This window comes from Palaemon carinicauda, chromosome 15 (genome assembly GCF_036898095.1).
Source record: "Palaemon carinicauda isolate YSFRI2023 chromosome 15, ASM3689809v2, whole genome shotgun sequence".
Taxonomy (NCBI): domain Eukaryota; kingdom Metazoa; phylum Arthropoda; class Malacostraca; order Decapoda; family Palaemonidae; genus Palaemon; species Palaemon carinicauda.
The window spans coordinates 29997093-30009128 of record NC_090739.1 but is presented as its reverse complement, the minus strand read 5'-3'; the positions used below and the strand labels follow the sequence as shown (position 1 = coordinate 30009128).

The window sequence follows — 12036 nt, the reverse complement described above, 5'->3', positions numbered from 1 at the left end:
TCTTCCTGTTATTTTGTTAAAGTTTTTTTTATAGTTTATATAGGATATATTCATTTTATTCTCGCTCTTCTTAAAATATTTTATTTTTCCTTGTTTCTTTTCCTCACTGAGCTATTTTCCCTGTTGGAGTCTCTGGGCTTATAGCATCCTGCTTTTCCAGTTAGGGTTGTAGCCTAGCAAGTAATAATAATAATAATAATAATAATAATAATAATAATAATAATATCATTTGTTTGGAAGAAAATCTTCTTCTTGGAAAAGGCTGAAATGAGTCTTAACCGCCACCCCTGGGCTCCCTCCCGGAAGGCTCGCCGTATTGTAAACAAAACACAGAGGTTAGTGACCGTCACGGCAAATGTCAAAGTCGTTGACATCAAATGATACTATTGATGTTAGTAATTATTGATTGATATGAGCACAGTGTTAAATTTTAACGTGTCTCTAACTAATTAGATTCTAGCATCGAACGGCCAGTTAGGCTCTGACGCATAATCACACGGTATGCTTGGTGTCGCAGCTTGAACTAAGGCTATGCTCTTGTAAAATTTACACCTATGGTATACAATGTAGCCGTAGAAGTAATTTGTGTTTCTAATCAAATAGGCAATCTCACCAGCAATAGTTAATTTAAAACACCCACGTTCCTTAACCTTACGCAAGATAGGATGCTGTCCTTACTCATCAGTGATCTGGGAACCTAAAGTCTAAAATAGCATAGCATGCTTAGTCTTTACCAACATACCTTGTCGTATCTTTGGTAAATGTTTATATTAAAACAATATCTTTTAAGGCTTTAAAAAAGGGTGTATAGTGTAATTATAAGTGTTTTTGACGTTTTTAGTAATGATTTCTAGCTGAAAGACAATTTTCGAGTTATGGTGGGTCGACTATCAAGTAATACTATTGAAATACGGTCAAAACACTGGAGTTTTTGTTTGCTAGGACTTCTGAACTCATATAAAATGTGACTATCCACCCCCTTTTTATGGAGTTGTTTGTGCAGTGTTCATTGTACTACAAATACATCCATAATTAATTGAGCTAATGGTTTAATGGTCTTTGCTCTGTCGTATGCTTGCTTTGCTCCTTATTAAACATTATCTCATTGATCCTATGTTCTGGCAAGCGGACCATGTTTCGCCAAGCGCGTTAGGCCGTGGTCGGCTAGTATCTCAACGTTGATTATCAATTAAAAAACTTAGATTTGATTACTTCTTTTATTATTACCCAGCGATTCATGGTTATGGGTTTAAATGAATTTACTATAAATGTTTTATTGAAATATGCTAATTGAAATTATTTTTGGAAAATTGTGTAAAATAAAATGGCATTGGTAACCTGCCAAAATCTTATTAAATACAGTGCTTATTTATTCAAGTACTAGTAAATCTTTTATTAGAGTGAGTATTAATACCAGACAGTACAAATAACCCTTGCATTATTCTTACACGATTTGTTGCCGTCACCAGAGATAGAGTAGAGTAGACTATCTGCCTCATATATCAGTGTAAACGGTAATACAAGTGGGATTTTTGCAATTACCTATTAGTTGATAATCATAGTGAATTTGCCGGGTTTTATGACTTTTGGGACTATTGGTCAGGTTAAGTTGGAGTTCATACTTCTGGCCAGTTAAGTACCTGGTGCACTAGGTTAGGTGCCGATGAAAAGGCGAATCCTTCTGTCGAACATCTGAACCTGAACTTGAAACTAGAACACATCGTTGTAATTTTTGTGATTAATGGACATCTACGCTAAATGGGGTGGTGGTAAGATTTATGCCAGTATTGCCATATCTCCACACTAGTAATCTCTCTTGGTTCAACCATATACAGTACAGTATTGGGTTGTAATTCTTTGGAAAACTACCTTACTGTGATGTGTAGTATAATGTGTTTCTTGTGGCATCAAATGTCAATTATTTTATATTTTTTACATTAGTGACTGTTGAAGTTATTTCTGTTTGTTCTGTAACTGGAATACAAACCAACGCTATTTATAGGGGTATACTTTCGGCAAAAGCTGAAAGGACAGTCCATTAAAATTAAGCGAGGGTTAGCTACTCATCCCGCTAGTTAGCGGGGGGGACGGGGTAGCTTGCTACCCCTCCCAATCACACACCTGTGATTGACCTCACTTTGCTTTTGGCTTGGGTGGAGAGTGGTTGTCACCGCTCTTCCTCCTTGCCTTTTTTGGACTGCCATTGATCTTTGACTTTTTATCTTATATATATGAAAACATACTTAATGTTTATATACTGTATATATATATATATATATATATATATATATATATATATATATATATATATATATATATATATATATATATATATGTTTGTAGGTTTCTTTTCAGGTGGTGTGTGTCTGACAGCGTAGTACGGCAGGTTCTCAAGGACGGAGAACTTTCCTTTCCGACCATTCTTCCTTGGTCATCGAAAGTCCCATTAGCGATGACCTTCTGTGCACCGGCCACCGCGGAGGGGAGTCGTCATCGTTGGGATACTCCTCCGTTCGGCTGTTATCGCCGCCTTCCCCCCTTCGTGTCTTAGAAGAATCTGCTGGGGGAAGGGGGTGTGGCTGATCACTCGTGGGCGGGCGGCAGTATACTCTGCTGGGGTAACGCCATTCCCATTAGCGGGTTAGGTTGTGCTTCTGAATGGTTTTCTTCATTATTTAAGTAAAATTATTACTGTAATTTAATTTTTAGCTTTGTCTCTGTGGGGTTCCCTTCCTTTCCGCCGGAGGGTTGTGGTTCTCTCGAGTAGTTATTTTTCTCAGCTGAATTAATTAATTGTAACGGTGCGTTAATCGTCGGCCTACCTCCTCGTCCAGTGATTCGTAGCTAGTCGATGCTTAAACGCTCATCGCTCAACAAGTCAGCGTTCGGCTGTTGCTCAGAGCGTTTCAGTCTTAACGCGTCGCTCTCCTTCTGAATGCAATTGCCCTCCAGGGTGTGAATCGCTCAACCTTCACATCACTCACCTGCATCATCCAGCAGAGCGTGAATCGCCGACGCTTCCATCAGCTCGTAAATCGCCTGACCATTGTCGACGTACAACATTTCGTGTACCATCTAAGCGTTTGGTTAGACGTGGATTGCCGACGCTTCCATCAGCTCGTGGCTCGCCTGACCATCATTAACGATCGACAACTCGTGTACTTCCTAAGCATTCGGTTACACGTGAACCGCCGACGCGTTCGACTTCTTATCAAGCTTCTGCTATGCAAGAATCGCCGAGAACGTGAGAACCACCTGCTCTTCCATCACCTCAAAAATAGCCTGCTTGTCAGCGATCACCTGCTCGTCAGCGTTCGCCTGCTCGTTAGCGTTCGCCTGCTCATTAGCATTTGCCTGCTCGTCAGCGATCGTCTTGCCAACAGCATTCACCTCAGCAACCACACACGTGGCTTAGACCTTCACCATTTAAGGAATCGCTTATCCGTCACTTAACTAACCAGTATTCGGCCGTAACTCAGAGCGTTCCCAAACCATCCCGTCACCTCCCTTCGGAATGCGTTTGCCCACCCGTTCGTGATTCACTTCAACATGAATCATCTCTCATCGGTCAGCCTTTGTGCTCAGCTATGCGTGAGTCGCCTACTCAAGGATCATCGAGACACCGACTTGCCTCTCATGCAGCCCTTGAAGTCCTACCTCCAAGCAAAGTGAAGCACAGTCACAGGTATGTGAGTGAAGGGGGTAACTAGCTAACCCCCCTACCCTCGGCTAACTAGCGGAATGGGTAGTTAACCCTCGCTAAATTTTAATGCCTCGTCCTTTCATCTTCGCCGAAAGTAATACCCATATAAGTATCGTTAGGAAAAATACAAATTATCTCCGAATTTGTCATTCTATATGTGTAAGGTTCCTTTTTAAACTGAGCATTCTTACCTAGACATTCATATGCTATCTCTCACAAATACCTGTATTGTTCAGGCCGTTATTACTCTCACTTTGTATTGCTCAGCGAGGTGGCTAGTTTTCCCTCGATTACATGACTAAGCCAGTAGTTGGACTTGCCACCCACCTAAAGGTGAGTCATCCACATAAATGATGCAAGGTTTGTTAGTATGGGAAGAAACGACAAATTCAGAGATAATTTGTATTTGTCCTTAACTAATATAAACCTGGAGTTATTTATCGTATATGAATTGTCCCGCCATCACCTGCCCCTCGATAAGTCCTGCCTGCAATAAAAAAGCGACGTTCACCAATGTCTGAGTAGATATAGGTGGCTGGGTACCCCTTAACCACCCCCTACCTACCCACTACAGTGGTTAGGTAAGGGTGCCACCTCACTTTTAGTCTAATGGCTTCCCTCCAGCTTCGCCTAAAGTGTATCCACATAAATAACTCCAGTTGTTTCGTAACCGAAATACAAACCACGCTATTTACATTGGGTTTACCTTTTAGCACAGCTGAAATGACGAGCCAATAGTTTTAACGAGGGTTAATTACCCCCGTGCTAGTTAGCGGGGGTTGGGGGAAGGGTAGCTTGCTACCCCTCCCCCCTCCACACACCGGTGACTTGCTTCACTTCACTTTTGGCTCGGCGGTGATCAGACGTGTCTGCTCATCGTCCTCGTGACAGCCTTTAATTTTCTGCTTTCTCTTTACAGCGTGTGTGTTAGTTGGAAGTTGACCTTCATTATTATTACTTTACAATGCGTACATGCCCTGGAGTTGCCGGTCGTCCTTGTGGGACTTTCATGTCGGACGTAACTACGGACCCGCACACCCTTTGCCCTCAATGTCGGGGCCGACGGTGTGACCAGGAGAACATGTGCCGTGAGTGCAGGGAGTGGTCTGCCTCCCAGTGGGAGAGGTTTGGCCGTCGGCGTAAGAAGAAGTTCAGGAGAGACCGTTCTCCTTCGGGGTTAGCCTTGAAGGAGGAAGGTTCTCGGGACTCTTCTTCCGCCGCCCAAACCTCCTCCGAAGCTCCCCCTCGTCCGTCTCCTAAGGAGAGTCGGCCGAGTGGTAGCGCAGGCCCTAGTTCTGTTTCCCGACCTTGGGTGGGGGGAGAGGGCGTCGCCTCCCATAGCGGGGCGGTTCCCCCTCCTCCTCCGGAGGAGGTTATTGATAATGCCTTAACCAATGGTGATCTTTTGCAGATTTGGTCGTCCCTGGGGCTTAAGGGCTTGCCCTCCAGGGTCGCCTTTATTGACCTTGTCTCGTTGGGGGCCGCTGTTAAGCAGTCGCCGGCGGTAGTAGAGGTAGACCCTCTGTCTATTGTCGACGTCGTGGTGACAGAGGCCTCCGACGTGGCTGGGCAATCCTCTGCAGGTGCTGTTGCGGATGATGGTGCTAAGGGCTCTCCTCCCCCTTCCGTACATCCTTCGAAGGGGGAAGTGAGTCCTTCGGTCTCTGCTGCTGCTCAGCTTCCTTCTGGGGGAAGTGCTTTGACGGAGACTCCCCTTCGGAGGACCGATGGTCCCGACGATCTTCCCCGAGGCCGCCTCCGCCGTAAGGCTCACCGTCCGCTACGCCGCAAGGGCCTTCCTTCCCCTTACAAGGGGGTTAAGAGGCGCCTTTTTGGGTCGTCTTCCTCCGAGGGGGACTCTCCTCGTTAGCCTCAACCTACAACTTCGTCTTCCTTGGACCTCTCTGCAGACCGTTCACCAACTCCTGCCAGATCTTCGCCTTCTGGAGAACTCGTCACCCGACGGGCAACGGTCCCTTCGGGGCAAAGGGATCCTTCCCTTCCACGAGCAGTGCTAGCGCACAGGCGCTCTCCTGCTCGTCAGCGCTCTCCTGCTCGTCGGCGATCTCCTGCTCGTCAAGACTCTCCTGCTCGTCGGCGCTCTCCTGATGTTCGCCCTCCTCGCCAGCGCTCTCCTGCTCGTCAGCTCTCTTCTGAGCGTCAGCGCTCATTTGAGGACCATCGCCCTGTGGTCTCTGACCATCCTACAGTTCCTGCTGAGCTCCCTGCTCACCATCTGCCTGATCCTGTGGCTATGCAACATCGTTCTGCGCGTGTGTCAAAAGCACATGTTCGCCAACGCACCAGCGATCTTCCAGTTCCTGCTCGTGAACGCGCCGCGCCACCTGCCCTCGCCGCACCACCTGTCCTTTCACAGGACACGCGTCGACCTTCTGCTCGCCAGCGTTCACCTGCTCGCCAGCGCGCACAGGCGGTTTTAGTATCGCCTATTTACCAGCGTTCTCCCACGCGTCAACGATCGCCTACGCGCCAGCGTTCACCTGCTCGTCAGCGCGCACAGGCGATTTTAGTATCGCCTATTCAACAGTGTTCTACGCGTCAGCGATCTCCGGATCGCCCGCGTGTGTTACAGCCGGCGCGCCAACGTTCTCCAACGCTTCTGAAGGAACATGATTCGCCAGCTACTAGCTCGCCATCGCGCGATCGCCCACCTGCGCATGCTGCTCGCCATCGCGCGATCGCTCACCTGCGCATGCTGCTCGCCATCGCTCGCCAACGCGTCGACATGCCACAACGCGCCATCGCCAACCTGCGCGTCAGTACTCACCAGCTCATCATCGATCGCCTGTGGATCTACATTGCCAGCGGTCTTCCTCACCCACGCGGCAGCGCGTTTCCTCGCGCCAACGCTTGCGTTCGCCGCCTCGGACACGCGTTCATTCACCTGCCCACCCTCGTGCCTGCGCGATCGTTCGCCTGCGCGCCCGCGCGACCGCTCGCCTGCGCGATCATCCACCTGCACGCCCGCGGGATCGCTCGCCCTCGCGACCATCGTTCGCGGCGAATTCCGCAGCCGGTGGTAGCAGCAGGAACGCGTGTTCCTAGACGGCGCTCGGGATCACCTCCATCCAAACACAGGTTGGTAGTGCAGGACGAGGAGAGGTTAGTACATCATTCTTCCCCACCTTCTTTTCAGGCAGGTACCGTGGTGTCCACTCCAAAGGATCGCCCGATCCCTTTCCCTTTAGCGAGGATTTCGGACTCTGTGTCCTTGGAGCAACAGACTTGGTTTGGTCCTCTGGCACGGGCGTTAGTGAGGGTTATGAAACCAGCACTCGCCGACCAGGGTAACAAACCAACGGCTGTCTCTCCGACGCTGAAGAGAAAGAGAGGAGTGGACTTCGTGGTGACTTCCCCCAGGGCGAAGTTGGTTCCCAAGAGGTTGGTCGCGAAGGCCCTTTCTCCTGCACGAGTGCTTTCTCCTTCTCCCGTGGACGAGGCCTTTCCGTCCTCAGGTGAGTCCAGTGGGGCGGTAGTCTTCCCCTCGGCACCAAGGGGGGAGACTTCGCTTCATGCAGGAGAATCATCTCGTGAGGAAGGGGCCCCTCGAACCTCGTTGTTGGGATCCTGTATCCCTCCCAGGCGGGAATCCAAGGACTCCAAGACCGTCCCTAAATCCTCTGCAAGGATTCGTCAGGAACCCACGACTACCCGGGGGAATGTCCACGTGTCACCCCAGGAAGAGATCCCTGGGGCAGGAGACTTAGCTGCCAGCCCGCAGGGAGGAGAACAGCAAGAATCCGAACATGCCTTCTGGCAGGTTCTAAGCCTGATAAGGCAACTTAACGGGCTTATGGATCCAGTCATCGCCCCCCGTGAAGGCAAAGACACGATCTTGGATGAAGTGTTTGACGTTCGGAAGGCCCCTAAGTCCAGTGCGGCTCTGCCCTGGTCTCGGGGTCTGAAGAGTGCCAGAGCTAGGGCCAACGCTCAGCTCGCACTTCTTGCCTCCTCCAGTCGCTCCACTGCCGGGAACAAGCTCATCCCTCCTCCTCGTCTTCAGCAGAGGAGGTATTTTGAGATCCTGGGTGAGAACAACCTCGCTCTTCCTCTCCATCACTCTGTGGAGGAGCTGGCGAAGGGAGTTCCCCTTGAGAAGCTCTCTGCCCGGCAGGTGTCGTTCTCGGCGGCAGAGATCCTTAGCCACGAGAAGGTCGCTAAGTGTGCCATGCAGGCCACTTCATGGCTGGACTTTTGGCTAGGATCTCTGGGCATCCTATTGCGATCGGAGGACTTGTCCAAGGAGACCAATAGGAAGGCCCTAGAGACCTTCTTGCTCTCGGGCACCCGCTCCATCAAGTTTTTGGCGCACCAGGTTACCACCTTGTGGGCCAACTCGGTGTTGAAGCGTCGCGATGCTGTGTCCGAGAGATTCCATCCGAAGGTCCCCGCCATGGATGTGTGTAGGCTCCGACATGCTTCCCTTCTAGGGGAGAACCTGTTTGAGCCTCAAGACATGGAGCAAACGGCTGAGAGGTGGAGGAAATCCAGCACGGACTCCCTCCTCCATAGGGCCCTTACAACTTGGCCCTATAAGCCTCCAGCCCCGCCACAACAGCAGCAACAGCCTCGTAAGGCTCCCAAGCAGGCACCGGCAGTTAAGAAGGTGATGTCTAAGCCCCAGCCCTTTCCAGCCAAGGTTAAGAGGGGCGGTAAGTCCTCCAGGGGAGGCAAGACTCCTGGGGGTGGCGGCCGCGGCCGCAAGCCCTAGGGGTGGCAGTCCCCCTACGTGTCCAGCTGTGGGGGGATGCCTTCAGCGTTGCGTCCGCAGGTGGCAGCAACACGGGGCCGATGCTTGGACGGTCTCAGTGATCGGCCAAGGCTATCGCATCCCGTTCACAACATCTCAACCTCCCCTGACAGCGAATCCAGTGTCGTTGAGCTCCTATGCCACGGGATTGGCAAAGGGGCTGGCCCTTCAGGCCGAAGTCGAGACCATGCTCGAGAAGGGTGCTCTCCAGGAGGTCGTGGACGGCTCCCCAGGCTTCTTCAGTCGACTCTTTCTTGTAGAGAAGGCTACTGGAGGCTGGAGACCCGTCATCGATCTCTCAGCTCTGAACAGGTTTGTCAAGCAAACCTGGTTCAGCATGGAGACAGCAGACACGGTCAGACTTGCGGTGAGACCACAAAACTTCATGTGCACACTGGATCTAAAGGACGCGTACTTCCAGATCCCAATCCATCCGTCTTCCAGGAAGTACCTGAGATTTTGCCTAGACAACAAGATCTACCAGTTCAAGGTGCTGTGTTTCGGTCTCTCCACAGCTCCTCAGGTGTTCACCAGAGTGTTCACCCTGATTTCATCTTGGGCGCACAGGAACGGCATTCGTCTCCTTCGTTATCTGGACGATTGGCTGATCCTAGCAGACTCGGAGTCGACCCTTCTTCGGCACCGAGACAGGCTTCTGGATCTTTGCCAGGATCTGGGGATCGTGGTAAACCTCGAGAAGTCCTCTCTGCAGCCGTCCCAACGACTGGTTTATCTAGGCATGCTAATAGACACCAATCTCCACAAAGCCTTTCCATCAGACGACCGGATAGCAAGACTGAGGAGGGTGGCGGAACCCTTCCTCAGGCGAGAAGAACTCCCCTCCCAATCGTGGTTGTGTCTCTTAGGTCACCTATCCTCCCTGGCCCGTCCTGTTGCAAACAGCCGCCTCAGGATGAGATCCCTTCAATGGCGGCTCAAGTCCCGGTGGAATCAAGGATCCGATTCCCCGGACATTCTGATCCCAATGGGGTCTCTGGAACAGACGGACTTGCGGTGGTGGCTGGTCGACGAGAACCTGCGGAAGGGAGTGAGTCTTCTCGTCCTCCCCCCGGAATTGACTCTGTTTTCGGACGCGTCAAAAGAAGGGTGGGGGGCACACATTCTGAACCAGAGGGCCTCAGGCCTTTGATCAGAATCAGAAAAGTGCCTACACATCAACCTGATAATGAAGGCCGTCTTTCTGGCTCTTCAGCAGTTCCAACGGTCCCTGGCGGGTCACTCCGTGGTGGTGATGAGCGACAACACCACGGTAGTGGCTTATATCAACAAGCAGGGAGGCACTTTTTTGCAACAGCTATCCCATCTTGCAGTAGAGACTCTGAGGTGGACCGAAACCCACTCGATAACACTATCAGCTCGCTTCATTCCTGGCAAGAGGAATGTGCTCGCCGACAGTCTGAGCAGGGCCTCGCAGATAGTGAGTACCGAGTGGTCTTTGGATCCTCAGATAGCCAACAAAGTCCTGACTTTGTGGGGTTCCCCGACTGTGGACTTGTTCGCGACGGCCTTGAACTTCAAGCTGCCCCTGTACTGCTCCCCAGTCCCGGACCCCAAGGCACTCTGGCAAGATGCTTTCCAGCAACGGTGGGACAACATCGACGTGTACGCCTTCCCACCGTTCTGTCTGATGAGAAGGGTGCTCAACAGGACCAGACTATCGGTTAACTGTTCGATGACTCTGGTAGCTCCGCTATGGCATCACGTGGAATGGTTTCCGGACCTTCTGCAGCTCCTGACGGAATTCCCGAGGGAGCTTCCTCCACGACAAGAGCTTCTCAGACAACCCCACTCCGGCGTCCCTCACAGGGCCGTAGCCTCGCTTCGGCTTCACGCCTGGAGACTATTCAGCGTCTCCTCGCGGAGAGAGGCTTTTCGCAACAGGTTGCGGAGAGAATGTCTCGGCACCTGCGAAGGTCCTCTGAGGGAGTCTACCAAGCAAAGTGGAGAGTCTTTTGTGGTTGGTGTCGTGGAAGGGGTATCTGTCCACTCGATGCCATTATTCCAGCAATAGCGGACTTCCTCGTGTATCTGCGGGAAGAAATGCGCCTTTCTGTCTCGGCAGTGAAAGGCTATCGCTCAGCCTTAAGCTTGGCCTTCAGATTGAAGGGCGTGGATATTTCTTCATCGCTAGAACTCTCTTTACTCATATGTAGCTATGAGCTTACCTGCCCCCAGTCGGAAGTGAGACCCCCTCCTTGGAACGTGGTTTGAGTCCTCAGGTCTCTTAAGAGACCTCCCTTCGAGCCATTACGCCAGGCCTCCGATCGCCACCTGTCTTGGAAGACGGCTTTCCTACTCGCCTTGGCTTCGGCCAAGCGGGTTAGTGAACTTCATGGTCTCTCGTACGACATCGCCCTTTCAAGGGGATGGGGGGAGGTAACGTTCAGGTTCGTCCCTGAGTTTGTTGCCAAGACTCAGAATCCTGGAGTGCCGGATCCTCGGTTCGACTCTTTCAGGATCGCGAGTCTCCGTTCTGTAACAAGCGACTCAGACCAACTGCTACTATGTCCAGTGAGGTGTCTGAGGCACTACTTGAAGAGAACGGCTGCAGTCCGTCCTCAAGTGCGAGCTTTGTTTGTGAGCACAGGCAAGACTAAGAGGAGGGTCACAAGGAACAACATCTCAGCTTGGATTCGAAGGGTTATCCACCATGCCTTGAATCCTGACCCTCCTCCGTCACGTCGCCCTCGGGCCCACGATGTCAGGGGTATTGCTACATCCCTGGCCTTCAAGAGAAACTTCTCTGTGACGCAGGTACTTCAAGCTGGGGTCTGGAAGCGTCAAACGACCTTCACAGCCCACTACCTGCAAGACGTGACCCACAGGAGCCTCGATACGTTTTCTATCGGCCCTGTGGTGGCTGCACAACAGCTGGTCTAACCTCAGGCTCCTTTTTGGACAAGTAGCAGTAGGTTGAGGGCGTTGTTACCCGGTCTTAGTCTGCATGAATGAAAGAGTATGTCTGACCCTTACTTCTTTCTTCATTCTCCCCTCTCTTGGGGAAGCAGCATCCTGGTTCTCGCATAGCTGACCTTAACCTCTGCAGGTAACCCATGCTTCTTTGTGCTCCTAGTATTAGGCTTAATACTGTTGCGTCTCCCATACCCTGACGAGGTGGTATTGGGAACGTCCTATCCTAGAATTCCTATCTGAAGGTCTCAAGGTCAACTTCATAGGACGAGTCACACTCTCCTCCACACACTGCTTATGTAGGCCACTCGTTCCTAGCGATGCTAGGAACTTGTGAGGTACAGGGGCTCCCTCTCTCTAGTGCTGCTCACTGAGGGATCGAGCCCCCGGGCAAGCCGAAGTCAGTAAGGCTGGGGACTTTCCACCCTTCCTAAGGGGTAAGTCACCCAATGTAAATAGCGTGGTTTGTATTTCGGTTACGGAACAAATGACAAATTCGAAGATAATTTGTATTTTTCCTAACCATACAAACCTTAGCTATTTACACATATGTGCCCGCCATCCCTGACCCCCAAGTCAAGTCCTACCTCTAAGTGAAGTGAAGCAAGTCACCGGTGTGTGGAGGGGGGAG

At 51.0% G+C, this 12036-nt stretch overlaps 1 protein-coding gene across 3 annotated transcripts in view; it reads left to right on the top strand.

Moving 5' to 3' along the window:
* The first annotated feature begins 269 nt into the window (after positions 1-269).
* The window catches only part of LOC137654540 (putative leucine-rich repeat-containing protein DDB_G0290503), a 206194-nt gene continuing 194427 nt past the window's right edge, over positions 270-12036 (top strand). The window contains exon 1 of one of the 3 annotated variants that reach the window (XM_068388261.1): positions 270-335. The gene's annotated coding sequence lies outside the window, so the exon portion shown is untranslated. Of the gene's footprint in view, positions 500-12036 lie in introns of all 3 variants that reach the window. The other 2 variants (XM_068388262.1, XM_068388263.1) reach the window with 2 other exon arrangements.